Genomic DNA, 27,704 nt, shown 5'->3' with positions numbered 1-27,704 from the left:
CCTTTACATAATTAGATAAGAACTCGTAAATAAATAAAAAAACAAAAGCAACAAATGTTCTTTCTTTACTTCGCCAACATTTTCAGTTATAAAACTTTTTCACACACTTTTAATTTTGAGATGACTTCCCAAAACACTATAAGGAGAATAATTGGGTGAAACCTCATATCTTATGCTCTTTCTCAAATAGATTTTTTTTGACCTAATTCTTGTGGTAAATTTGGGTAAACCCTTTATAACAAAATTCTAGAATATTTTGTTATGTATGTTTGTTTGATGGCTCTCATAGTAAACCAATATAAATCCTCCTCAACCTGTAAATAAAACTCTAGTTTCTAAAATATATTTTACCTATATGAATTCAGGCATGTGAAGATAATCTTGCAATAAATCCTCAACCAAAACATTAACAAGAATAATTTCATGAAAATGAATTTAAGGTGAAGAAAACTCTAAACTCCCCAACCAAGATGCAAACGTAATAAAAACTTAGGGATTAGAGTCAAATTAAATCAATGGTTCTCTTATTACATTAGATGAGAAATAGGGAGTTCTTTAATGAGTGCTTACTCACTTAATAAAATCTCATCCATTGATATTATTTTTAACGAAGGGATGACATTTATATCTGGTGGTGGGCTACAAGTAAATTAACCTCCTTCATTGACCCAATGGCATTCACACGAATGTGTGGGGCCTCTTGCATAGTTTTCGATGTGATCCTATGGTTCAATAAACATTTTGTCCTTTAGTCCTTTTAACGCAACATGAAAATTATTTTGGCAGATAAGGTTTTGCACAAATAATTTTGATGCCACATTATAAAGTTGATCTTTGGAAAATAAAATATATAGGGTATGTTGTTTAGTAATTAATGATTTTTATAGATTATCCTAATATTTCTTGAGAATTTATTTCATTAAACAACAAATTTTAAATATTATTAATATATATTGTTGGGTCGTGGAAAAGCTATGTTTTTCCTCCTCATTTACTTGATTAATAATATGGTTTTAATGAATTTTCTCTCGTCTTGAACATGTTCTCGAAGAAAATACTGTGAAAAATGAAGTTGAACAAATTACATACTTTTAGCATTAAAAGCTTAAGTTTTCGCTTGTTTATGCGCAGGATAACTAGATTGGACAATTGTTGTTCCTTTTGATAAGACAACAGCGCCAAGAAAGGAAGATGTTGTTATTTCAGCTGTGCAGGCCAAGCTAAAGACAGGAGGCAAAACACAAAATTGACGTGTAAAATCCGATTAGTCAACCGAGCAATCTTGAGGATCTTCCGATCCTCAGGATAAGCTCCGATTTGCTAGCATTTCATAGAGAATATATAACACTAGTAGATGAAAATGGATTTTAACTTTTAATCATTGTGAATTGCCAACAAGACTGTGAATGCAGATTCAACCTTAAAGGTTGTAGTGATTTTGTAATTTATTTTTTACAGTCAATGAAGAACTTGGAGTTTTCACATTAAATCTATGCATTGAGTTTCTATAGCATTTCCTTCTAGAGGCTTCGGGCCTGGTCGCTGGAAGATATATTTCTCATTTGTATTATGTTAATTACTCTTTTCTATCAAGATTTACGTTGTTGTTCCTTCTACAGGTTGAGATAGATTAAGTTTTACATCTCAGTTAATGTCGCTTTTATAATTCACAGTGAAGTAAGTCTTGTATTTGATTGTCGTTTTCTCTCCACATATGCTTTTTGCGATTACATAATTCATTATTTCTAGCTTTGGATGCTCCTTGTGATTAGCGTAATTTGAGAAATTTCCTTCAATATGTGTTGACTGATTATTCAGTTTGATTTCTTTTTGGCATTTAGAATGTTAGATTGAGATCCTTGTCTGAAAATAGTTTGGAATTGATTCATCTTTCCAATTTTGAACCATAGAACAATTTCTGTTTTGCATTTGAATTTCTAGAGTTAATGAGCTGTTGAGAAATTGTTTATTTCTCCAACGATTAGTTAGGATTTAGGATTAATTTCCTACATTCCAATATTTGATTGTTATCGCACAGACAATGCTAACAATCTTGAAATAGAAAGATGAATCCCAAATTGACATATTAATGTAGGATTAAGATTGATTTATAAAGTCATCTTAGTGCACCAAGATATATCTCTTTCCCCCTTTTAGTGGACACTATTTCCACATTTTTATGAGTTCTTAATGATAGTAATGATATCTCAATTATGTTTAGTCACATAAACTAGTTAGTGATATTTAATCTTTTAATTGTTTGTATTTTGAATTTATATGTGACTTAAAAAATTGAAATCATAATAAGGTGTTTCGTATGCATATTTGTAGTATGGCATTTCTTTAACATTGCTTAGTTATTAACCCTGCTTAGGTTTGTTCTAATCCCATGTATTGATTTGTCTTTTGTATTTTAGGGATTCATTTTGTTCGGCGAACCTGATCGGACAAATTCGAATTCGATTGAAGTTCGGCGAATTTCGAATCCCTAGGATTAAATTCGCCGAACCTGGTGACTTAGCTTACGTCAATCCTCCACTGAAGGCCTTAGGTTAATTGTCAAAGTTAAATTTTTGTTTGAAGACTCCTCCTCCATCAAGGTCTCCTTGCTGTCAGCTTCAAAAGAATCCTCATCAAGTCCATTACCCTCAAAAGAACTCATGTCGGGTCAAAACAATGACACTGCTCCTCAAATATCATGTCGGCTCATTTATGGACAAACAAGTATAAATAGGAGGGTGCACCAGTCCACATTTCAGACAACAAGCTCACATTTATATCTAAAGAAAATTTCGGTCATCACAGAAGAAGAAGCTCGCATAAATCACAGAATGACAAGTTCAGATCTCTCTAAAATGAAGTGCGGATATCTCTGACATGAAGCTCGAATTACCACAAGTTCAATAAATCTGTTTCGGTACCACAACAATGAAGAAAGGTATAACTAAAGTAATCATGGTTCAGTCTAAGTTTAAAGGTATGACTACAATGGTAAGGGCTCAGTGCTACAACATTGAAGATTTTGGTGAAAATCAGTGAGAAGGGTTTGATGACACTACACTGAGGAGGTCTCGGAGCTGATTGCTATTATAGTGATGATCTCTCGGTGGCATTGTAGTGACAAGGATGACTTGATGGAAGGAGTCTTTAGTTTATATTGTAAGGGTCTTGGTCATCTCATCCTGAATCAAATTAAGGAAGAATTTGTGACTGGGTTTCCCCTCGAGGGGGGTTTTCCCCTGACATTGCACCTATATCTTGTGTTCTTCTATTTGTTTCTTGGCATTAATCATGATGATAAGAAAAGATAATTAAGAGATCTAATACTAATAATGAAAACATCACAAGTTAATGTCATTAAAATGGACGTGTTAATGGTGCAGTGACATCTAATGCATTGGGGCATCTCTAATTCTCTATGGCCTTTGGGTAGTCAAGCAAATTCATATATGCATGGACGTGCTAATGGTGCAGTGACATCTAATGCATTGAGACATCTCTAATTCTCTATGGCCTGTGGGTAGTCAAGCAAATTCATATATGCATGGACGTACTAAAGGATTCATCACCATATAATGTAATAACAATAGGAAGCTAGGACTGTAGCATCACTGTGTGGACCACAGCTAGTCCACACCCTATTTTTGTTGGGAAACAATTTTTTACCTGTGTTCTTTGCAATTAAATAGGAATTGGACAATCCCTGTATTGCTTGTCCTTGTGTGAGTGTTTAGATGAAGGGGTGCCACTAAGAGTGTTGAATTTCCACGACCTTGGGCCTAGGATAGAATCTTAAAATCTCTGATGCTACCAAACCAAGAATCTCAATGATACTACTTTGCACAACAGAATATAAACAATTGTAAATCAAACATGCACAGAATATATACAACTTTTTACAGTTTTCAACCCAACTTCGTTATATTAAACAACATATAATACAACAGTCTAGGGCTCCCATACCAGGGATAATGGCCCTCATACATCCACTAGTACAAGATACAAAACTGGGGCTTGGTGTTAGTCCATCGATGACCAATCTACCCTCAACAAGATACTCTAACCATCTGGCTGATGCAGTGCACTCTCTCAGTCCCTCTCGGTCATACCTTGTACCTGTCTGGTCCTTCAGCCCCTGATCTGCAGCTCCTGCCTCTATCAATGCTCCAAGTCCATCTGGGCATTGAATCTCGGCTATCTAATCTGCTCACTAGTTGAACGTTCATCCATCAACACATCAACACATCGAGACTCCTGTCGAGTTGTTTACAGCTCCACTTGTGAACAACTCTCAATCTGCTCACTGCTGCTCCTCAGCTACTCAGGGACTTCAACCCACTATGGTCTTCCTGCGCTGCTGCGATGAAGACCAACATAGGGCACAGAGGGCTTCCACCTATCACTGCAAGATGTCCATTACCCGCAATGAACATGGGCTAGGAGGAATTCCCATCATCTGTTGTAGAAGTCCTTCACTACACACAAGTCTCAGGCTCCACAAATTGCTCCTGGTTGATCAGACCCTTGAGCTCATCAACTGCCTCTCTCATAACCACCTTTGTCCATCAAGGTGTTACTCACCGGGCTCCAACTTGGACACTATCACGCTATCCTCTAGTAGACCATAAGTGCCCAATCACATCCACACTTGGTCTTCTCTCACACTGCCCTCCAACAGTCCACGAGAGACCAATTCCACGTTGTAGCATCTGCTCCTAGTTAGGGCATCCCCACACTTAGGAGACCCTTACACATGGCTGCCCACAGACTCCACCAATCCACCCTTTGCTATGTAATAAAGGAGCTATTGCACAAATCTGGGCACATCAATATGTCCTCTCCTAGGACACCATCAACTCATCAACCAAGGGAACCTCTGCAACACTCCTTGTTGCTGTCCTCTTGCCTTCCAATCTGATGTGCATGCTTTCACCTTGGCTGCTTGGTAGGCCTCCCAACAATCCACGTGGGCTCCTCCAAAAAACTCCTAAGGCCTCGTACAAGCAACCCATCAATCGGTCCACACTCTGGCCCACAAATCAAGGACCCAACGACCCTCCAAAACACTGTTGTAATGATGTATGTACTTTGTTGTTCATGACACCTGGTTAGGGCACTTTGATGTAGCCCTAAATCCTCCAACAACCCACCAAAAGAGTCCTTCCTCACTGTGGTTTTAGCCTTCAAACATCCTACAACCAACAATGTCTTGCTCACAAGGAACTCGGCCTAACACCCTTCCTTCTCGACCCTCAAAACAATAGACTCGGATAGCCCAAAGACATTCCACACCAACCTCCTCACTCCATGGCAGACTTCAGACCTGCTCCTCCACGTTTTCTAGGCCTCTCCTTCTTGTTGTGGCAAGGGAAATCTCAAAGCTCTTTGTTGAGAGGAAGTTGCACCTAAATGGATGATTAGAATGATTCCTCTCTACCTCTATATATACACATAAATAGGGCTCCACGAATTCATTTGAAGAGAATGTCTCTTGGATAAATTCATCCATAATTAATTGTCAACTTAAAAAATTCATAACTTCGTTTCTAGAGCTTCCATTTGAGTGATCTTTGGAGCATTAGAATCGGCTCGCCAAGCTCTATCACCTCAAATTTTCTCAAGCTCAAATTCATCATGGTTTTGACCCAAATCCAGATGGGTGAAAAACCCCAGGCTTGGGTTCTAAGCCCACAAGCCTACTTGTGGCCTTTGACCTCCAACCCTCGAACACTAGGGTTTGGAGTACCTTCCAAGCTACACAAAAATAAACAAAGATATAGGATGATGACAACATTGCTTCTAGCTCCAGATCATCGCAGGCCGTAGGGACAACTCCCCCTCCCCTTAGATGTCAATATGTTGCCATACTATATCCCTTACCAATAGGCAGATCAAATCACCTAGACATCAATAGCGAGTTATAATAGCCACACAACTGAATAGAAGAGGCTTAAAATCTTCCCCTAGGCCTTCTTCAGGGCATCATCCTATCTTGAGTTTCCTTCATTCAGCCTATAATGTTTGGAGAGGTAGATCTAGTGTATCATGACCTAGTCCCTAGATCCTTTCCCTCTACACATCTCCCTCCTGTTGTGGCTGCCTGCACTTGAATCCAAGGGACTTCTCGTGTTTTCTCTTATAGATTTCATGTTTCTACATTACTTTTTGTTCTTTATATAGGAGACTTTTTAGTACTCCTCCTTTGTATTGAGTGCATTATACTTAGCAGTCCCATTGACATACTTGTGTGGTCATTTATTTGACATTAACGTAATTATCTTATCTTATGTTATCTTATCATTGCCTTTAATCCTTTAGTTCAACCATGTCCGGGTTGACAATTCTTGTTAGTGAGTAGTTCCCCACATTTATTGCACAAGTACAATTGAGATCACCTGAGTTCGCATGGACGTAAGCTTACACAAGCACCTAAGTTATGTGATAATTGTATCCAATATTATGCTCGCATTGGGTAGTCCTACTTCTAGGAAATATTGTATTACCAACAAATCCTCCTCCCATTTGGGCACTCCTCCAATGGTTAGCACTATATAATCAATCATACCCCAACAATACTATAAGACAAAGCCTTTCTCGGTGGCTCCCATTTCATTCCACCTTTTCACTTTATAGCAAAGTGCACAAGACTATACTTTGGTCCGTCAAAGCTCCTTGCATGGATAGAAAGCAATAGGGTTATGATAAGAACACACCTTTCTTCCTAATTCAAGAAATGAATCAAATAAAGGCAGTTTCCTATCTGATCATAATGGAAATATCAGGAATATATTATTGCACTCTCTTGATTAGTGAGAAGCCATGTAACCCACTATGATCCATGTCTTACATTTTTTTCCTACCTATATGAGTGGAAGAAATTTGCAGTTGGATATGCTTGTGACCATTATAACTTGGATGGATCTTATTATTTGGGTTTTGTTTCTTCCTTGCGAATATGCAATTATAGTTGATGAATAACTTTGAAAGATCTTGATTTTTATGTCTATATTCCTGTTTTGGTACTTTTTGGATCTCTTATATTTAGGGCCACTTCTCATAGTTGTTTCATGATTTTCCTGTTTTTGCATGGGTGTGTTTTAGCTTCCATCTTTATATAGCTTTCATACTTGCTAATATTTATCATGCAAAACTCATTCATTGGTTATGATGTTCTGAACAAACTTGCAATCCCCTAGCCTAAACAGTACTGACATGTAAGAATTATTTACTATATTTTTTCTTTGATTAGTGCAATTGTTGGCTACTTTGAAGATATCAGTGAGGAAGCTAGAATACCATCAGGAAGTAATCTAAGCAGTGCACCTCCTTTTTTTTGGATCTTAGGCCAAATATACATAAGGTATATTTCTGGAGACAGTCTTCGTGCACTCTTCAATGGTTGGCATGTTGGATGCTTCTACAGAGGATGCTATTGAACACGGTGGATAGTAAGGGCTAGAACATGTAACATTTTATAATATTTTCTAATACCTATTTAAATTAATTACTTAATTTAATTAATCTTTGTTATACTAATGGAACCATTTTTCACATACATTTGTAGTTTAATATTGTTTTTGTTTCTTACAAAATTTTATGCATATTTTTGGCATTATTATAATGTTATTTATGATGAATCAACCCTATTTTAAGGGGTTGTTGAATGGAGAAGCCTCTAGAAAGGCACAAATGTTAAGGAAAAACAATATTTTAGTGGAGCATTCGGTATAGAAGGGTGACACTTGGATGGTTTGATTATCTCAAGGTCAAAATGAAGGCTTGCTTACTGGAGCATCCCACATCTAGGAAATTTTAGATTATTCATCTATATTTTATTCTATAAAGTGTAAAGCAAGCATATAAAAGGAGGCCTCCTATCCATTGGCAATAATTCATTGTGGAGAAATTGCATAGACACATGTATTTGGGGTTGAAGATAAAATTTCAAGTTTGAAGCTTGATTCTGGAAAAATATTTAGGGCTGATTTGCACCCAAGGTCATCATCATTTCATTTCAGATTTATTCCTTCTTGGTTGGGCATCATATTATATTGTTATAGCGGGCTAATGCTAGTTGTTGAGGGGCTGAAAGAGAGGCACGTTGACCTTCTTCCCGACTGTTTATGTTATCAGATTTCAAAAGTATTATTCAAGGTTGATTATTCAATAAAAAATTGTTTTCTTTTGCGGCCTATGCCTAAATTGATAACTTAAGCTTCACTTGGATGATTGATGATTGTATTAGTGTATTTATTGAGCTTCTTTGTTTGGTTGTAAAACAATTTTTGGCTATGTTAGACCGATAGATAAGATAAAATAAGAAAATATAAGATACATGTATTAATGTCCAACAAATGACTACTAAAGTAGGTCAATGAGACTGTTTTAGGTACAATGATGTCCATACAAAGTGGGACTTCCAAAGTGTTTCCTATATAAAAGAAAGAGACCAGAAGTAAAATCACAATAAAATCTAAAAACCTTGAAGGCCAACTCCGAAGAGTAGAGAGGCAATCTTCCCGGAAACCTTCTAGGCCCTCCAAATGCTCCAAGCAGTAAAATTCCCTTTCACACTCACAATGGATGGGTTAGCAATCCAAGTCTGTAAATTTATACTTTGTGGCTATGACCTCTGTTGTTTTGCATCCGTAGCAACTTGCAGGACTGGAAGCAGTCAGGCACCAACTTCGTGTAAGGGTTATGGTGGTAGAGGTACTCTTATTATAGGCTCACCAAATGAAGGGCCTTCAAAGCTCAAATAAATAAGAACAAAACTAAATTTGCATCAAGTATGTTAAACGTTCACACAACTAGGACTCCAAAGTCATACATGTTCCCTGCTTGACAAATCTTCTGCAAATATTTATGAGTAAGATCCACCATATTTATGGATACATTTGCGGAAATAATTTTTGTACCATGTAATTAGCCTACTTGACAAATCTCCAATTTTTTTTTACAAAAATACAAAATCTTTTAATATTATTTTTTGCAAAATATTTATGAGTATATGTACCCATGCAATTAGCATGCTTGACAAATATCCATTTTTTCAACAAAAATATAAAATATTTCGTTTGAACGTTACCGGACCCAGGCGTGGGAAAATTACAAGAAATGGGATTGGAAAAAGGATGGGGAGACAATGCAGAGAATGTCTTGGATATGATTCATTTGTTGTTGGAGATCCTTCAGGCACCTCATCCATCGACTTTGGAAATGTTTCTAGGAAGGATTCCTATGTTTTTTAATTTTGTGATTATTTCACCTCGTGGTTATTTTGGGCAAGCAATTTTAGGAATGCCAGACATTGGTGGATAGGTAAAAAAACTTTTTATAATTGCAACACCCATTCCATGAAATATTCTCTTTATTGTTTGATTGTATTTTGAATTTTTACTTTGATTTTGTTTTGTCTTTTAACTATAAAATTTAACATACTTGATATCATATCCATTTAAACAACATCCAAAACTTGAAGATAATATTAGTATTATAGTTTTTTTGTGTTAAAATATTTTTAGATTCAAAGTTTATAGATATAAAAGATAAAAACAAATGTCAATGCCTTCGTTTGATTGTTACTTGACTCTGGTGTGGGCAGGTTACAGGAAATGTGATTGGAAAAAGGATGGGGAGACAATGCATAGCATGACTTGGATATGATTCATTTGTTGTTGGAGATCCTTCAGGCACCTGAGCCATCGACTCTGGAAATGTTTCTAGTAGGGATTTCTATGGTTTTTAATGTTGTGAATGTTTCTCTCCATGGTCTAAAGTGAGTTTGGGCGATAGAAACTGGTCTCATGGGTTTCTTGATGATATGACAGCCTACGATGTGTGAAAATTTCTGAATCTAACACATCAGAAACCCCTACTGCAATATCTGGTTTATTATCTCCTACTTGTTCTTTCCATTAACAAGTTATTTATTAATATAAATACCGAAATAAACACAAATGCAACCTTCACACGTACAGATCAACGACTAAAATAAACTAAGACAACACAAGGGACACCGTTATTTTTGGACAATCGTTCCCGGAAAAACCCAATGCAGGAAAACCAGTGCAACAGATATGAGGGTTTTATTATTATGCAGTTTTTTGAATACAACTAGGGTGCCAAAAATGGCTCACCCTTCAGAGATTTTCCTTGGCAGAAGTACCTTTCTTCAGAGACAAATATTCCAGCTAATCAACAACCAGATGAATAGCCTCACAGTGACTTCAACTGTTCCCTTAGCTGGACAACAAAAGCTGCTCCAAGCTACCCTCAGGAACTGCGTCACCCTCTACAGCTCTGCGTCAGCTAACCATCTCTCAGTCTGCCCCACGAAAATTCCTCAGTGTTGTCTCTTCAGTTTAGTGTCAACTCTACAGCCCTCTGCGCTGCCTGCGTCAGGCTCTGTTGCCTCTTGGGCCTCTGTGTCCTCTGCGCTGGCCTCCTCATCCTCTGTGTCAGTCCTGACTACCTCTAAATCAGCCTTCCTAGGCTCTGTGCTGTCTCTCCAGCACTTTCTCTGGCTCTCTGCTATGTATTCTCGGCCTTCTACTGAACTGCCCCTCGCTGCAACAGACCACTAACTCGATTTCTCAGCAAACCCTGCCCCAGAAAATCGAATTGATTGATTAACTTGGTGTGTCTCCAACTAACCCTCAAGCCTCCTCTTATAATTTTCCTGTTGACGATTCAACAACCGAGATTAAGTCCCTAATCAATGACTAAGATTAGATCTGGCTTGATCATCGTTATTTAGAACTTTCTCACCCATATTATATTAATACACATTAATATTTTAATTTTCCTAAATTTAGACTTAGGAACTCCATTAAAAATATTACTTATTTTAATATTTCTCCATCCGGGTGGAATTTCCGCAAACAAGTTATTTATTAATATAAATACCGAAATAAACACAAATGCAACCTTCACACGTACAGATCAACGACTAAAATAAACTAAGACAACACAAGGGACACCGTTATTTTTGGACAATCGTTCCCGGAAAAACCCAATGCAGGAAAACCAGTGCAACAGATATGAGGGTTTTATTATTATGCAATTTTCTCAATACAACTAGGGTGCCAAAAATGGCTCACCCTTCAGAGATTTTCCTTGGCAGAAATACCTTTCTTCAGAGACAAATATTCTGGCTAATCAACAACCAGATGAATAGGCTCACAGTGACTTCAACTGTTCCCTTAGCTGGACAACAAAAGCTGCTCCAAGCTACCCTCAGGAACTGCGTCACCCTCTACAGCTCTACGTCAGCTAACCATCTCTCAGTCTGCCCCACGGAAATTCCTTAGTGTTGTCTCTTCAGTTTAGCGTCAACTCTACAACCCTCTGCGCTGCTTGCGGCAGGCTCTGCTGCCTCTTGGGCCTCTATGTCCTCTGCGCTGGCCTCCTCATCCTCTGTGTCAGTCCTGACTACCTCTAAATCAACCTTCCTAAGCTCTGTGCTGTCTCTCCGACACTTTCTCTGGCTCTCTGCTATGTATTCTCGACCTTCTGCTGAACTGCCCCTCGCTGCAACAGATCACTAACTCGATTTCTCAGCAAACCCTGCCCCAGAAAATCGAATTGATTGATTAACTTGGTGTGTGTCCAACTAACCCTCAAGCCTCCTCTTATAATTTTCCTGTTGACGATTCAACAACCGAGATTAAGTCCCTAATCAATGACTAAGATTAGATCTGTCTTGATCATCGTTATTTAGAACTTTCTCACCCATATTATATTAATACACATTAATATTTTAATTTTCCTAAATTTAGACTTAGGAACTCCATTAAAAATATTAATTATTTTAATATTTCTCCATCCGGGTGGAATTTCCGCAAACAATTTCTGGGTCTTGGAGATCTCATGTGCCTTAGCCTCTCCACCAATTTTCGTGGCTAGAACACATCCAATGCTACCAAAAATCAACACTCCCTCTTAGCGAGGAATGTGCTCTAGTAATGCTTCACCATTGAACCATCACATTGATCCTTCGTACTGGTACCTCTGTCGATGCTTGGCCTACTGCCTCACATGCCCTGCACTGCTACTCCCTGTACTGCTGCCCATGACACTGCCATTGCCACTGCTACAACTGTACTGCAACTCCCTCTCAACATGCTGCCCATGCTGCCCCTAACATTGCCACTACTAATTGTTGCACTGCAACTCAATTACTGAGAAGTAACAGTGTTCTCCAAAATACTGACATCCCGGTCAGTTTGGAAGCCTCGTGATGTTGAAGCTGCCTCTGCTGCTATCCTGTGCTCCCTTTGCTGCCATTGTGCTGCTACATACACCTTTGTGCCCCTCGCACTGCTGCAACCTCCACTGCGCTGCCTCAGATTTTTGCACTCAAGCACTGCCTTGTTGCTCCACTACACTTTGCTCCACTTGACACCTTTCATCATGCTACTGTCGTTGAGGGCTCCCGTAGCCGGATGTGATCCAAGAGTTTGGGGACCTCAAGGATCCTGCCCCTAGTAAGTAGTCTTCATGACTACAACTCGATGTATCCCCACCTCTTCTCTAGAGGTGCATGAACACTCATGGCACAATTGTCATCAGTCTCGACCTCTTTCTCCGCTTTAGCTGGAGTTGCCTTTGAATCAAAAGCCTCTCCCTTGTTTTTCTTTCTGGGACACTAAGATGCATAATGTTCCAGCTCCCCATAGTTGAAGCACTTAACCTTGGAGATGTCCTCTTTCTTCCTCTTCCCTGGTTGTCCCACATATGCTAGAGCTGCATCCTCCTCCTCTTTCTTGACTCAAACTCCCTTACCACTACTCCCCGCCTTGGTCATTCTCCTAATCTCTTCCTGTCGAAGAGCTGCCCACATCTCCTCCCAACTGGGGAGATTCGCTCTTCCCAAGATGCTTTGGACAAATGTCTCCCAGTCCTCGGAGACTGAATTCAGAGCAATCCTGACTATAAACCCTAGATCCGGTGTAGATCCCATGGAAGTAAGTTGGTCGCGAATTTCCTGCAATTTGAGGATGAAGGGATCTATCTCCTCTCCCTTCTACATCTGATATGACCGCATCTGATTCTCCAATAGCATCTTCCACTGCACGGAAGAGCCCTGGTATAAGGTGGTCAAGGTGTCCCACATCTCCTTTGTTGTGTTCTTCTCAGCCATATGTGCTATGACAAGATCTTTGACCTCGTCTAGGATCATGCACTTCGCCCTCGCCTGAGCCTCCTCATAGTTCTCATTCTCAGCTGGGTCAACTGGGATAACCACTACTTTCAAGGCATAGTCCTTGATGCGATGTTGATCCAGGACTGCCAGGATCCTGGCCTTCCAGATGACAAAGTTGGAAGCCCCGTCCAACCTGTCTTGATCCCTTAATGTTCACTGCCATTTCAACTCCTCTTCTAGAATCCCTTTGAGTCTTGACTCCCCTCCTAAAAATATCCCTCTGAGTCTTGATTTCCCTCCTGGAAATCCTCTGGCTAGTTGTCGAACCGCTCCTCTCCAATCCTCCTTGCAACTACAACTTGGATCTGGATTCCTTGGCTAGAAATTCGTTGAGGTAGTGATTCCCTCTACCTTGGTTCCGTCTCCTTAGGCACTGTTCTATATTGATAGAAACATCGTCCCACCAGCTCCTCAAATCAAAATCTTCCCACAGCTCCCCAAGCCCTAGCAACTAAAGAAACTGAGCCTTTAAGGGTCTGCGCAATCCCGACAAAGGCTGAATCTGCTCCTTCGACCAATTGCGTCAAATCTACCTAGCTAAGCAAGATGACGTGGCTCTTCGTGAGCCTCTTCTACCTCACTCTGCCTCTACACTAGCCCTTCCCTTGGCTCGAAATGATGACGCAGGCTCTGCATCACTTCCTCTCTTGCTGCTTCTACTCTGAACAACGTTGTCTCTTGCTACAACTGCTTCTGCTGCAAATTTTCATATTTTTGCTGGTGTCCTCAGTCCTCCTGTGATCTGCAATGCTCAGATACCATGTGGAAACTTCTGAATCTAATACATCAGAAACCCCTATTGCAATATCTGATTTATTATCTTCTACTTGTTCTTTCCATTAAAAAGTTATTTATTAATATAAATACCGAAATAAACACAAATGCAACCTTCACACATATATAGATCAACAACTGAAATAAACTAAGACAACACAAGGGACATCGTTATTTTTGGATAATCATTCCCAGAAAAACCCAATGTAGGAAAACCGGTTCAACAGATATGAGGGTTTTATTATTATGCAGTTTTCTAAATACAACTAGGATGCCAGAAATGGCTCACCCTTCAGATATTTTCCTCGGCATAAGTACCTTTCTTCGGAGACAGATATTCCGACTAATCAGAAACCAGATGAATAACCTCAAAGTGACTTCGACTGTTCCCTTAGCTGGACAACGAAAGCTGCTCCGAGCTACCCTCAAGAACTGCGTCACCCTCTAGGGTTTTGTGTCAGCTAACCAACTCTCAATCTTCCCCACAAAAATTCCTCAACGTCGCATCTTCAGTTCAGCGTCCGCTCTGTAGCCATCTGTGCTGCCTACGTCATCCTCTACTGTCTCTGCATCAACCTCTTGGCCCTCTGTGTCCTATACGCTAGCCTCCTTAGCCTCTGCGTCAGCCTTCCTAGGTTCTGCGCTGTCTCTCCGGCACTTTCTCTGCCTCTCTGCTATGTATTCTCGGCCTTCTACCGAACTGCCCCTCGCTGCAATAGATCACTAACTCGATTTCTCAGCAAACCCTGCTCCAGAAAATCGAATTGACTGATCAACTTAGTGTGTCTCCAACTGACCCTCAAGCCTCCTCTTATACTTTTCCCGTTGAAGATTCAACAATCGAGATTAAGTCCCTAATCAATGACTAAGATTAGATTGGCTTGATCCTTTTTATTTAGAACTTTCTCACCCATATTATATTAATACACATTAATATTTTATTTTCCTAAGTTTAGACTTATGAACTCCATTAAAAATATTAATTATTTTAATATCTCTCCATCTGAGTGGAATTTCCCCAAACGATTTATGGGTCTTGGAGATCTCATGTGCCTTAGCCTCTCCACCAATTTTCATGGCTAGAGCACATTCGATGCTACCAAAAATCAATATGATGCTCCAATATTGAGAGCTCTGATGATGGTGCTTGCCCTCCCATGTGTCAAGGGACGAGAAAAACCTCCTTTGGGCCTTGGATCAACTGCCATATAATGTTAAGCCGACCGGGACACAATTGTCCAAGCGCATCATCTTGTGAATAATGTAGGGAAATGAGCAAATCGTTGAAGGTGTTAAAGGTACCCATGGCATGGAATGATGCTCTACACATGATGGGAGTCCCATGGCTCTCAATGCTTCATCCAGGGGTGTCAATATGATCCTCTGGTGTTATTGGGCCCCACTTAATTTTCCCAACCCATGATGAAACCACCTTCCAATTACATATAATATCCAATGCGCATCGTCACAATTAGGTACAATAATTCATTGGTACATCTAAGTGAACCAAGCTTGTTTATCAAGGGCACATTGAGACTTCATAGTGGGCTTCCTTTCCAAATTTAGCATTACCTCCCTAGGTACAAGTGGGTAATAAACAACCCTATTAGGTGTTCCCAGTCCCTAAGGGAAAGACAAGTCCATGGTACATCTTTTAATTAATAGGTGTCATGTGAATGATGATGAATGGAGGGGGACACGGGGGTCTCAAGGCCAAACTCCATGGGTTCAAGGACGTAAATGATGATTATTTGGGTGTAAATATGTAGGAGGGAGCACTCATGGGTACATGAGTTACCCCGTCCTTTGTTTTGCCACCCTTCTTTATTTTCCTTTTGCGTTTTTTTTATTTTTCTTTGTATTACTGGTCGGGGCTCTAGGAAATGAGAGCATGTTGTGTATGATATAAGCAGTTATTACCCCCTAAAGGTGAGGCAATTCATTGCTGACCAAGGGTTTGGACATGCATGGGTTCCTCAATGATTTGGGGGCACTCTTAGGGCCCTAGGAACTACGGTGATGGTCCACGTGCTATATTAAATGTCGCAACCATCTTTTGCATTTTATAATATTCTTTTTCTTGTGTTTCTTGCTTGTGGCCATGACATGCTTTTAACATTCTTTTAACTACATCAACCTCGGGGGAAACGTTTCCAGGCCCAATCCAAACAAGTGGACAAGGGGTGTGCAAGTGCCTTGTGGACCCAGAAAAGAAATAGGGGTTGTAATGTGTAAAGGGGAATGAAAAATGTGGATGGGGAAAACAAGACCACGCTACCAAAATCGGGGTTTCCTAAGTAGTGCCCTTCCTAAAGCCATAGGCCAATAAGGGAGATCCCACAAGACTAAGATTGAGGATTACCACTCCTTATTTGAGGTGAGGGAACACAAGTACAGGCAAAGCCCTTCCTTTTTCGAAGTCACTTAATAATCCATACCCAGGATGCCCAAGGAAAAACAAGCATAAGAACTTGGTTGCACTGTGAAAAGCGTACCTTTTGGGTTGGATAGCCCACCTTCAAACATATTTTCTCGAAATATGGGCGAGAGCACATATGACTAATGCAGGGAGAAAAGATCAAATGGCACAATGTATCAGTGACATTGGTGGCTGTCAGGGGCTACCAACTGTTAGTTGAAGACAGATCCAGGAGAAATTTTCTTCCCAAGGAGTCACCCACTTTTGGTGGGTAACATGCTTTTTTGGCACTCTGATTAGCACACTCGCATCTTTTGCGTGTTTCAACAAGATCCTACATCATCAACTACCATCAAGTACAAGTATGGATCTTCTAATTCTTTTTCTTTCCTTTCTATTCTCATTTATTTTTTTGATATTTCGCATTATAGTTATGGTTTTGTATTACTAGCCAAAACCCTCCTTTTAAATGAAAATCCCTTATAAATACAAGAGAGACCCTAGGACTAAACGAAGGTATAAGATAAACCCTAGGGATAATGGAAGAGTGATACCTAGTGTAACCTTAGTATCTTCTTCACACATTGTAGGGCAATTATTCTCTTACACAGAGAAATACATAAAAAAAAACTAGGTCTAATGAATGATAATAATTTCAAAGTGTTTTAGACTTAGGATTAATATGATTTGTGATATTTCATGATCTATATTGCAGATTTATGCAAATAGAAAATAAAAGGATGGGATTTTATTTTTTATTTATGAGAGTGATTGAAAGGAAAAAATAATGTTTAAACTATAATTAAACCTATGGGGTCTAAAACCCAGATTTGGAGGGCTATTTGTTTAAGAATGATTGGGACCAAAAAATTTCCAAATTGCATATTGTATTCAAACCTATCTTGCCATCAATTGATGCAAAAAAATTCTTTGAAAGGGTTTGTTACTGCAAAATTTTGCAGGCTTAGTGCAAGTCCTCACTAGGAAGATCCAGACCTCGTGGAAACAATATATTGGCCACTACTATCACCTCAACAACATTTCTCCAGCTATATAGTGGTATATTGAACAACAAGAAATAATTCCCTATATGTGGATCACCTAAAGTATATTCAACAAGGAAGGTTGAAACGATGCGGCATGCTTTCGTAGAAATGAGTCTAGAATCAAAATGTAATCAATCAAATCTTATATAAACATAAAAGGGAAGAAACTTACTGGTTTACTTTTTATTTATGATGGTTATATTTTCCTATATATTATTTTATGCGTATATTTTTCTATTCTTAGGGATTTTTGGATAATAAAAATTTAGGACAATTGCATAATTTAGTAAAAAGAGATAGTTGTTTGGTGGAATAAGGAGTGTACCTCATTTCCACTAGGGATAAGGGGTCAAATCGATGCCCCTCTTGAGTTCGTTGGTTTCAATGCTTGTGGATGATCGCTGGAGGTGGAACCCTAGAAGTTAAATGAGCTCGCGCTTAATCAAGAACAAGTTTTTAAGCCAAGCCCTACTAGAAAGGATTATACTTCAGGAAAATCCTTCAACAAATAGCTCAACTGTGATGCAAAATAAATTGAATCCCTTGGTGAGGAGCACTAGGACACGGTCCAACAAGAAGAAACAAACTCTACCTTACACCAACACGAGAGATGTGCGAGTAAAACCCTAGACATCCCTCAACAAGTGACAAGGCTTCCTTCGAATGGATTCATCTAGTTAGTATTTGCAGTATTCTTTAGTTATCAAAAAATCGCCTTAAGAAATATGTGAAATCAACCAAGAAAGATAATTCATCATGAACACCAAAGGTATCATGAAAATGTTTCACATTATTGGAAAACGATATCAACAATTTGTTGAAGGAAGCGTAACTAGGTTCGGTCTTCATAAATGTACTTTTGATATTTGTATTTATGCACGAAAAGAAATATTATTTTATAATGTATGTCAATGAGTTTTTTGCTCATTGAAATAGGTCTAGCACAAGTTGAAGTGCTGTAGGTGAGTCAAATAGTCAAAAGAAAAGGTTGAAGACCTTAAGGGCATATTACCCCTTGTATGTTTATGTATTAGAGTCAAGAGAATACCTCCAAGCAAAGTCAACAAGTCTCCTCCATGCAACGATACCCACAAATAAGCAATCGGAATTAGATATGTCAAGTCGGCCTACTATCCTCTGGTCGGCCTCAAGTCGGCCTAAAGGAGGGACAATCCTCTATATATAAAGGTTGTCCACTCCTGTAAGTAAAACACAACCTACCTCTGAAATTAGCGAAGAAGAAGAACCGAGAAAGGGTGAAGAAAGTAGAAATACAAGGAGCCTCTAGTGCAACGAAGAAAGAGAGACACAAACCAAAGTTTATAGGGATGTTCGAAGGAGGATACATAGTCACACGTACGAGAAAAGAAGGGAAGTATGCAGATATAACATCAGCAAGATCACAGTGATATATTCCTCCTTGTTTGGGCTAGTAACTTAGGCCTATAAGGCCTCCTACCCAAGCGAAGAAGAAAGGAGTCAAAACCTAAGGGAAACCTCCCAAACGTGCGAAAAACTTGGACTGCAGCGTTGTCACATCAAGTCTGCAACCTCACATCAAGAAGGAGCTCGGTTGGTTAAGAGAAGGAAGGCATCATCTTATGTGAAAGAGTTCACTAAAGATAAAGGAGAAATATCTCTTCTAGAACTAAGCATAAGAAGGTCTATCACCAGTTGCCAAAGGAAGTAGGAGGACGAAGTGTCGGAGAATGAAGTGCCGGAAGAAGTAGGACAAAGTGTCGGGAAACAAAGTACAGGAAGAAGGAAGTATTTGACTTGTGCTTGGAGGATATTCTTATCAAGGATCTAGGGTTTGACATTGATCAAGAAGAAGCTTTGATAAGAGAAACTTACTAAAGGGTTTTCCTGGCAAAGAGACAACATCTTGTGTTCTTGTTTTATGTTTTGATAGCAGTTTGATGAAGCACACACATGCATTAATAAGAAAATAAGTAGATTAAAGCTAACAAGAAAAGTAAAAAGACATCACAAATTGTTATCTAGTCCCAACGAATCACTCTACACCTAATTGCCCTAGATTCTTCAACATGGTATCAGAGATAAGGTGACACATCAAGGAAAAGGGCAACTCAAGAACACTCATCAAGGAAAGGCATATACAAGGTTGAAGCATCAAGCCAAATCTACTCAAGGAAAAGAAGGTCTACCATCTATCATTCATCAAGGAAGACTACAAGGCAAGAAGAAGAGCCTTACATAAAGGCTCCTACAAAGAAGAGTAGATCAAGAAGGGAACTACACCACAAGCCAAGCCATTGATCAAGTCTACTTAAAGCAACTCCACTTGGAGAAGGAAACTTGAAGGACATCAAGATCCTAGAAAGGCAAGCCATCAAGTCTTCAAGGAGAAAGCAAATCCACTGCATATCAAAATATATCAAGTAAGTATATGTCCCCTTCTGACTATACATCAATGTCTTTTTGCAAGGAAAGCAACAAATTGGTAGGTACCAATAACTTTCTTGCATGGAAGAAGAGGACTGATTTACTTCTCAAGGAGAATGATCTCCTAGAACATGTCAAAGGGAATACCGCTATCCCTGCTAAGGAACAAACTCAAGCCTTAGCAAAGTATAATAAGGATGAGACAAGAGCTCAAAGGATTCTAATAGAATCAATCAAAGACTCTCTCATTCCTTATGTTTCCAAATTTGAAACATCGAAAGAAATCTATGATAAGCTAGTAGAGTTATTCTCGGTATCCACAACCGGAGAAGTGATATCTCTAAGAAATGAATTGTACAAGATGAAGATATCAAAGGGAGGAATAGCTCCCTACTTCATGAAGATATTTGAGATGAGGGATCAACTTCAAGAGCTTGGGGAAGTAATGTCTAACAAAGAAATGACAATTGTAGTACTCAATGCTCTATCTGAGAATTGGAGCAACTTCACATCAAGCATATATGCCATGAAGGAAGCAACCACACTCAGTGAAATGTGGTCTCTATGCAAGACAAAGGTAACCAGACTTGAAGCAAAGGAAGATGTGGGACCAAAGGAGCAAGCATTTGATACCATGGCCCAAAGAAAGGAAAATTTGGCAAATTTGGTCCACGAAGAACAAAAAACAAAGACATGTCCAAAATCCAATTCTATGGATGCCAAGAATATGGACACTACAAAAGGAATTGTCCTAAGCTTAAGAAGGACAACAACAACAAAAGAAAGAGGGAAGAAGCTCACATGACTCAAGAGGTGAAAGAAGAAGAAAAGAAGCAAAAGAAGGAAGATCCTCCTGATCTCTACTATGACTAAGTCAAACTCTTTACTTCAAGTCTTCTTTCAAAGTTTTGAGTAGGATAGGAGCATGTAGGAATAAAATAAAAATTGTATGGCTAGAAACAACTTCTAGAATCTAGAAGCATGAAGTATATAGAGTTCTAGATACTCATGAAGAAGTAGCATTTATAATGAGAACAAAATGCATGGTTAGACATATCTTCTAGAGAGAGAGAGAGAGAGAGAGATAGTACATTTACAACAAAAGTCAACACTTCGACTTTCTAGATAAGAGAATCGATCATCTCTACATGAGATCAGTTGAAGACATGCTGCTTCAATTGATACTCCAAGGTGACTTCTTCACCTATCATTGTGCTACATCTCGTCCATGCGCTGCACCTCACCGTGCTGCACCATGCTACAACATCATACCATGTTCTTGAGCTGCGCGATGCTGCTCCACTGCTGAGCTGTACCTCATCATGTTGTACAAAACTTGCTGCTCTTAATCATCATGTTGTTGCGCTAGTTGTCATTGCTTTATGAGATAGGTCATCAGAATTCAGTGCTCTTCCTTCATACAGTCAACAATGTAGGTCTTCAAGGTGAGGCTCTACCACTTGAGCGATCCTTAGATCAAACTGTGCTGTTGGCTATGGCTTGCAGCCCAACCCAACAACAAGTTAAGCCTATGATTATTGAGTCCAACAAGATTGACTCAATCTGAATATACACAAGGACAACTTTCTTCATTGTAATGACAACCTTATAAACTGTCCTCATGAACAGCCTCATCACTGCACTGTCACCACACTTCTATGACACAGTCTTTGATGTTGTCATGATGACTGGTTAGGGCACTTTTTGGTTGTAGCTTAAGGATCCAAACAACCCTAAAACAACAACCTATAGTTCCTCCTTATTGCGGATTCTACTGCCCCTCAAGAATAACATTTACTTGCCCAAACATTCCTTAAATAGGCCACGCTGTCACCTACAACAATGTGGCATTATGACAATTGCTTAGATGACTGTAACAGGTCTCTTAGAGCTTTGTATAAGGTCTTCTTGCTGCGGAATAAGCGCTGCACATAACAGTGGCTAGGGCATCATCCTAAATTGTGTCTAAGACCTTTCCTTAACATCGTTTAGGAGGAGCTTCTTCAGGCAGCATATAGGTCCTCCCTTGACTACGTATAAGTCTCCTTCAGGATTGCGGATTAGGGCTCCTCAACATCGGATAAATTAGGTATCTTTTGACAACGTTTAGTCCTCCTTTGTGTAGCGTATAGAAGCCTCCTTCAGCTGCGGATATAGGGTTGTATTTAGATCTTCTTTTGATGTGTAATAGGACTTGTGGTAGTGCTCCTTCCAATTGTGGCTATGCCTCTTTTGTGACTGCGGCTAGGGCTTATTAAGGCCTCCTTTATACAATGTATAAGGATCCTCCTTGACTGCGTCTATAGGGCCTGCGTCTAGATGTCCAACGTATAGATCTCTCCATGGCTGAAGCTTGATCTTCATTAGGGCAACGTAGAGGTCTCCTTCATGACAACATATAGGATAGGGCATCCTCTAGGGCACTGTATCATTTTTAGGTCTCTCCTCCCACCAAAACCCAAAGACAAGTGGAGAGGTAGAGATCACCAAGAGGATGAGTGTCTAAATGACTTGAAGTCCTCCTTTATTTATACTAAAACATTGAGCACAAGTGGGGTTTATTTGGTTGCTAGCCAACCTTGACGAATTGTCCCATAACACAGATAAATTCATATCTCCATGAATACTTATCAAAATCAGATGATCTTTAGATCAAGCCTACACCTCTTAATGAGAGGGATCCAAGAAAAATATCAGTTGCCATTAATAAGATGACCCACATGGAGTCTGGCCCTAGTTGCCAATTTTAACACTTCCTCTCAACTAGGGAGAACTCCATCCGCTGATCCATATGTCTGACTGTAATATCTTTGCCATTAGTGCCCTGCAATACTCTGCTCTGCTCAGTTATGCTTTGCTCTGCTGAACCATGAAGAAGAAGAATTAATCGAGAATGTCTCATACCATTCTCTACTGACCCAAAGTCAGTTTCATCTTACTGACCTGAAGTCCATTTTATTGATCCCAGATCAATATCACATGAGAGTGTCTCAAATCACTCATACTAATCCTAGATCAGTTACATTGATCCCAGATCCATGGAGGTCATCCTAGCATAGGGAGTATGGTAGATACAACGATGCGTCCATTGATAGTACTACTATGGTCCCTAACCCCATTTCCTTGCTCATTGATTAGATGAGAGGTACTTCCCATGAGTCCCAGACTGCATGGGTAGGATGCCTCGACAGGAGAACTAATCATCTTGTCCACAAGAGAATGAATCATCCTGTCCCACAGTCGCCACGGGAGAACTAATCATCCCGGCCCATAGGAGAACTAATCATCATGTTCCACGGTTTCCACGGGAGAACTAATTATCCTAGTCCACAAGAGAACTAATCATCATGTTCCATAGTTGCCACAGGAGAACTAATCATCCCGACCCACAGGAGAACTAATCATCCTGTTCCATAGTCGCCACGAGGTATCACAGGGAAAGGTTGAACCTGTCACCCTGTACATAGCGCACCACCAGGGGAGGGTGAGTCGCCCTGTGGTCGTATGTCGCTCCAGTAAGTACCCCAAGCCCCCTAGAGCTCCCAAAGCTCAGTGCATGCAACATGTAGGACCTTTATACGAAGGTCTCTCAACGACTTCAAGTTGTTCGAGAAAATCACAGATTTGAACTTTCCCCGGGGCTTTGACAAAGTGTCTGTGACCTGTACATCAGTCTCAATGCGATGGAGCCTCCTCGCTCATCGACTTACCATATCCCAAATAAGGTAGTATATGATGTCTCTCTGTTGGAGCAATCATCGAATACATGATTCCTCAATAGTTGAATCCCCCCCTGGTTGTCACAAAGAATCACAATGGTATTCATGATGTGTACAAACAACTCACTGATGAGCGTCCACAACCAGGCAGCTTCACACGAGATCATACTCATAGCTATGTATTCGGTCTTGATTGTGCTTATAGCAACCGACTTCCGCTTCCTGCTCATCCATGATATCGAAGCAAAATCCAGAGAGAACCAACACTAAGAAGTGCTCTAGCAATCCTCCACACTGCTTGTCCAGTCATCACTCGAATAATCATGCAGCTTCATATTTCCGGCAGTGTATCTCAATCCAGAGAGATTGTGCCCTGAAGATATCTCAAAAGGTTCTTGGCACCAATTTAGTGAGGCTCAACCAAATATGAGCTCACCATGCTAACTAGAAAGCATATATACAGACGGAAGTCCACCACGAACATCAATGCAGATGAGTTTATGAAACTCAGAGGCATTTCCCAAATCTAGTCCGCCATCACCACCTTATAACTTCTGAAAGTTAAGATCCTTAAGGTAGTCACAGGCTTGCAGTTTACCATTCCAAATCTGGAATCCAACTCCCTCTTACTTCTGCAAGTGACAGGGTCTGCACCTGTCAGAAGTAGGTTGTTTCTCAGAAGGTGCCAGTATGAGAGGTCTATCATCCACAACCTTCAAACAATGGTTTGGATCGGCTTCACTTTTAGTGAATATCAGCTTCATCATATAACTATCAATCCTCTCATATTAGGCCCGGGGTGTTTTACTTCAAGCTGTAGAGGGCTTTCTTCCACTTGTATACATGAGATTCCCAATCATGAATCTCAAACCGCTCGGGTTGTTCCAAACCTGTGGACCTGCTACATGAGGGGAATGGTCCCCTTGTAAGATTTTCCTTCGGTACATCTTAAACATGTACCTTCATGCTCTTCTTGAATTTAGGTATCTGAGTCACCATTTGACTCACATCGATTAGAGCCTCATAAAGTAGATCTCAGGTGTTATAGATGAGATATGTCATGATCCCCAATGGACCATCCTGCAACTTGACACAAATTGCCAACCTTGAACCCATGAGTAAAAGCGTATTTGAAAATTTCATTTTCAAACACGTACCTTTCCATCGATGAATGCCACCCTGTAACCTTTGACTTCCTTTGCCAAAATGGACACCAGGTTCTTCTTGTGATTAGGTACATAAAAGATATTCTGTAAATGAATTGAGTTACCCTCATTCAATTGAGGGGTAACATTCCCTACACCCTTTTCGGGATAGGTGGCATCGGCTCCAAGTATAATCCCACGATTGTTTCCATCTCTACCAAATTAGAGAGAGCACCTTCTATCTGATGAAGTGCCTTGAAGCACTATAATCAATAAGCCAGATTCCCAAAGAATTTGAAGGAGAGGGCCAATACAAGACATTGCTTCTTTATCTTATCAGAAACAACATTTGATTCTTCATACCTGGGGTTCCTTGCTTTCTCTGAAGAGTCGGTTGTTTCCTTAATGACCCGCATAACCTGTCATTCCTCTGACCATTGAAGATGTCCCTGGAATGATTGTTATCATCATCAAGTGACGTGTCCCTACCATTTAGACACTCCTTCGCATAATGGTCGAACTAGTTATCTGCCTTTCCTTCCACCCTGAGATCTGATCTTCCCAATGAAGTGATCTTTAGGTAGGCCATATTCCGCTGCGCCATTCTGATAATATTCTCTGCTTCAATTCACCCTCGGTGAATTTGAAGAGGGATGAGGAACCCATTGATCCTTTTGTCCTTTCCTAATTGTCTTTGGTGATTGCTCTTTCACTCTTGCTTGGGCATTGTCTTCACCTCAACTCTAATACCATGTTGAGTTTAGGAATGTTCTATGCTTAGAGCAATTTATTTAAATTTTCATAGTTAGCTCAATATCTTCTCCAGATTAGCAATCACATCAGCATTAAAGTAAACTGCAGATAGAACATAAACATAAATCGCAAAAGACATGCCAAGACAAGAGGACAAACCCCAATGTGGGGAAACCCTTGATCAATTCTTCTTATATGTTTTTCAATAGTTCAACAAAGAGAGAGAGAGAGAGAAAGATAATACATTTACAACAGAAGTCAACACTTTGACTTTCTAGATAAGAGAATCGATCATCTCTACATGAGATCAGTTGAAGACATGCTGCTTCAAATGATACTCCAAGGTGACTCCTTCACCTATCATTGTGCTGCATCTCGTCCATGTGCTACACCTCACCGTGCTGCACCATGTTACAACATCATACCATGTTCCTGAGTTGCACCATGTTGCTCCACTGCTGAGCTATACCTCATCACGTTGTACACAACTTGTTGCTCTTAATCATCATGCTGTTGCACTAGTTGTCACTGCTTTATGAGATAGGTCATCAACATTCAGTGCTCTTCCTTCATATAGTCAACAATGCAGGTATTCAAGGTGAGGCTCTACCACTTGAGTGAACCTTAGATCAAACTGTGTTGTTGTCTATGGCTTACAACCTAACCCAATAGCAAGTTAAGCCTATGATTATTGAGTCCAACAAGATTGACTCAATCTGAATATACACAAGGACAATTTCTTCATTGTAATGACAACCTTATAAACTGTCCTCATGAACAACCTCATCACTGCACTATCACCACATTTCTATGACACAATGTTTGATGTTGTCATGATGACTGGTTAGGGAACTTTTGGTTGTAGCTTAGGGATCCAAACAACCCTAAAACAACAACCTCTAGTTCCTCCTTATTGCGGATTCTACTGCCCCTTAAGAATAACATTAACTTGCCCAAACAGTCCTTAAATAGGCCACGCTGTCACCTACAATAATGTGGCATTATGATAGCTGCTTAGATGACTGTAACAGGTCTCTTAGAGCTGCGTATAAGGTCTTCTTGCTGCGGAATAAGGGTTGCACATAACAGTGGCTAGGGCATCATCCTAAATTGTGTCTAAGACCTTTCCTTGACAGCGTTTAGGAGGAGCTTCTTCAGGCAGCATATAGGTCCTCCCTTGACTGCGTATAAGTCTCCTTCAGGATTGCGGATTAGGGCTCCTCAACAGCGGATAGATTAGGTCTCTTTTGACAACATTTAGTCCTTTGTGCAGCGTATAGAAGCCTCCTTCAACTGCGGATATAGGGTTGTATTTAGACCTTCTTTTGCTGCGTAATAGGACCTGCGGTAGGGCTCCTTCCAACTACGGCTATGCCTCTTTTGTGACTGCGGCTAGGGCTTATTAAGGCCTCCTTTATACAGCGTATAAGGATCCTCCTTGAATGCGTCTATAGGGCCTGCATCTAGATGTCCAACGTATAGATCTCTCCATGGCTAAAGCTTGATCTTCATTAGGGCAGCGTAGAGGTCTCCTTCATGACAGCGTATAGGATAGGGCATCCTCTAGGGCAACGTATCCTCTTTAGGTCTCTCCTCCCACCAAAACCCAAAGACAAGTGGAGAGGAAGAGATAACCAAGAGATGAGTCTCTAAATGACTTGAAGTCCTCCTTTATTTATACTAAAACGTTGAGCACACGTGGGGTTTATTTGGTTGCTGGCCGACCTTGACGAATTGTCCCATAACACAAATAAATTCATATCTCCATGAATACTTATCGGAATCAGATGATCTTTAGATCAATCCTACACCTCTCGATGAGAGGGATCCAAGACAAATATCAGTTGCCATTAATAAGATGACCCACATGGAGTTTGGCCCCAGTTGCCAATTTTAACATTAAGATATTCATGTAGAAGGAGCATACTTAGTATAGGACCTCATCCACGATGGAATAAAATTTGTTCATGATTTAGAATCTTAGAAGACCTCCATCATCAAAAGAAAAGAAACATTTGCAAGGCAAAGGTCTTTAAGATCCTATGATGGAATCTTCAAAAGAAGGTTCATGGACCAAAGCAGATGTCTCATTGGGAATCCCATTCATGGGATTCAAGAAAATGATGATATGCAGGCAAGCTAAGATGAAGCAAGAAGGGCCACACCAAGGACAACCAAATGAAGCTAAGATGATCAAAGGAGAATCAAGATGAGGTATGTATGCATCAAAGTTTA

At 39.9% G+C, this 27,704-nt stretch overlaps 1 long non-coding RNA gene across 1 annotated transcript in view; it reads right to left on the bottom strand.

Annotated features, from left to right (window-relative positions):
* LOC149216985 (uncharacterized) overlaps nt 1-27,704 on the bottom strand; it is a 212,130-nt gene that overhangs the window by 495 nt on the left and 183,931 nt on the right. The window lies entirely within an intron of this gene.

This window comes from Pinus tabuliformis, chromosome 1_1 (assembly GCF_031772625.1).
Source record: "Pinus tabuliformis cultivar Carrire ecotype Pingquan chromosome 1_1, CPIR1, whole genome shotgun sequence".
In the NCBI taxonomy this organism is placed as follows: domain Eukaryota; kingdom Viridiplantae; phylum Streptophyta; class Pinopsida; order Pinales; family Pinaceae; genus Pinus; species Pinus tabuliformis.
This window is presented reverse-complemented; position numbering and strand designations above follow the sequence as displayed.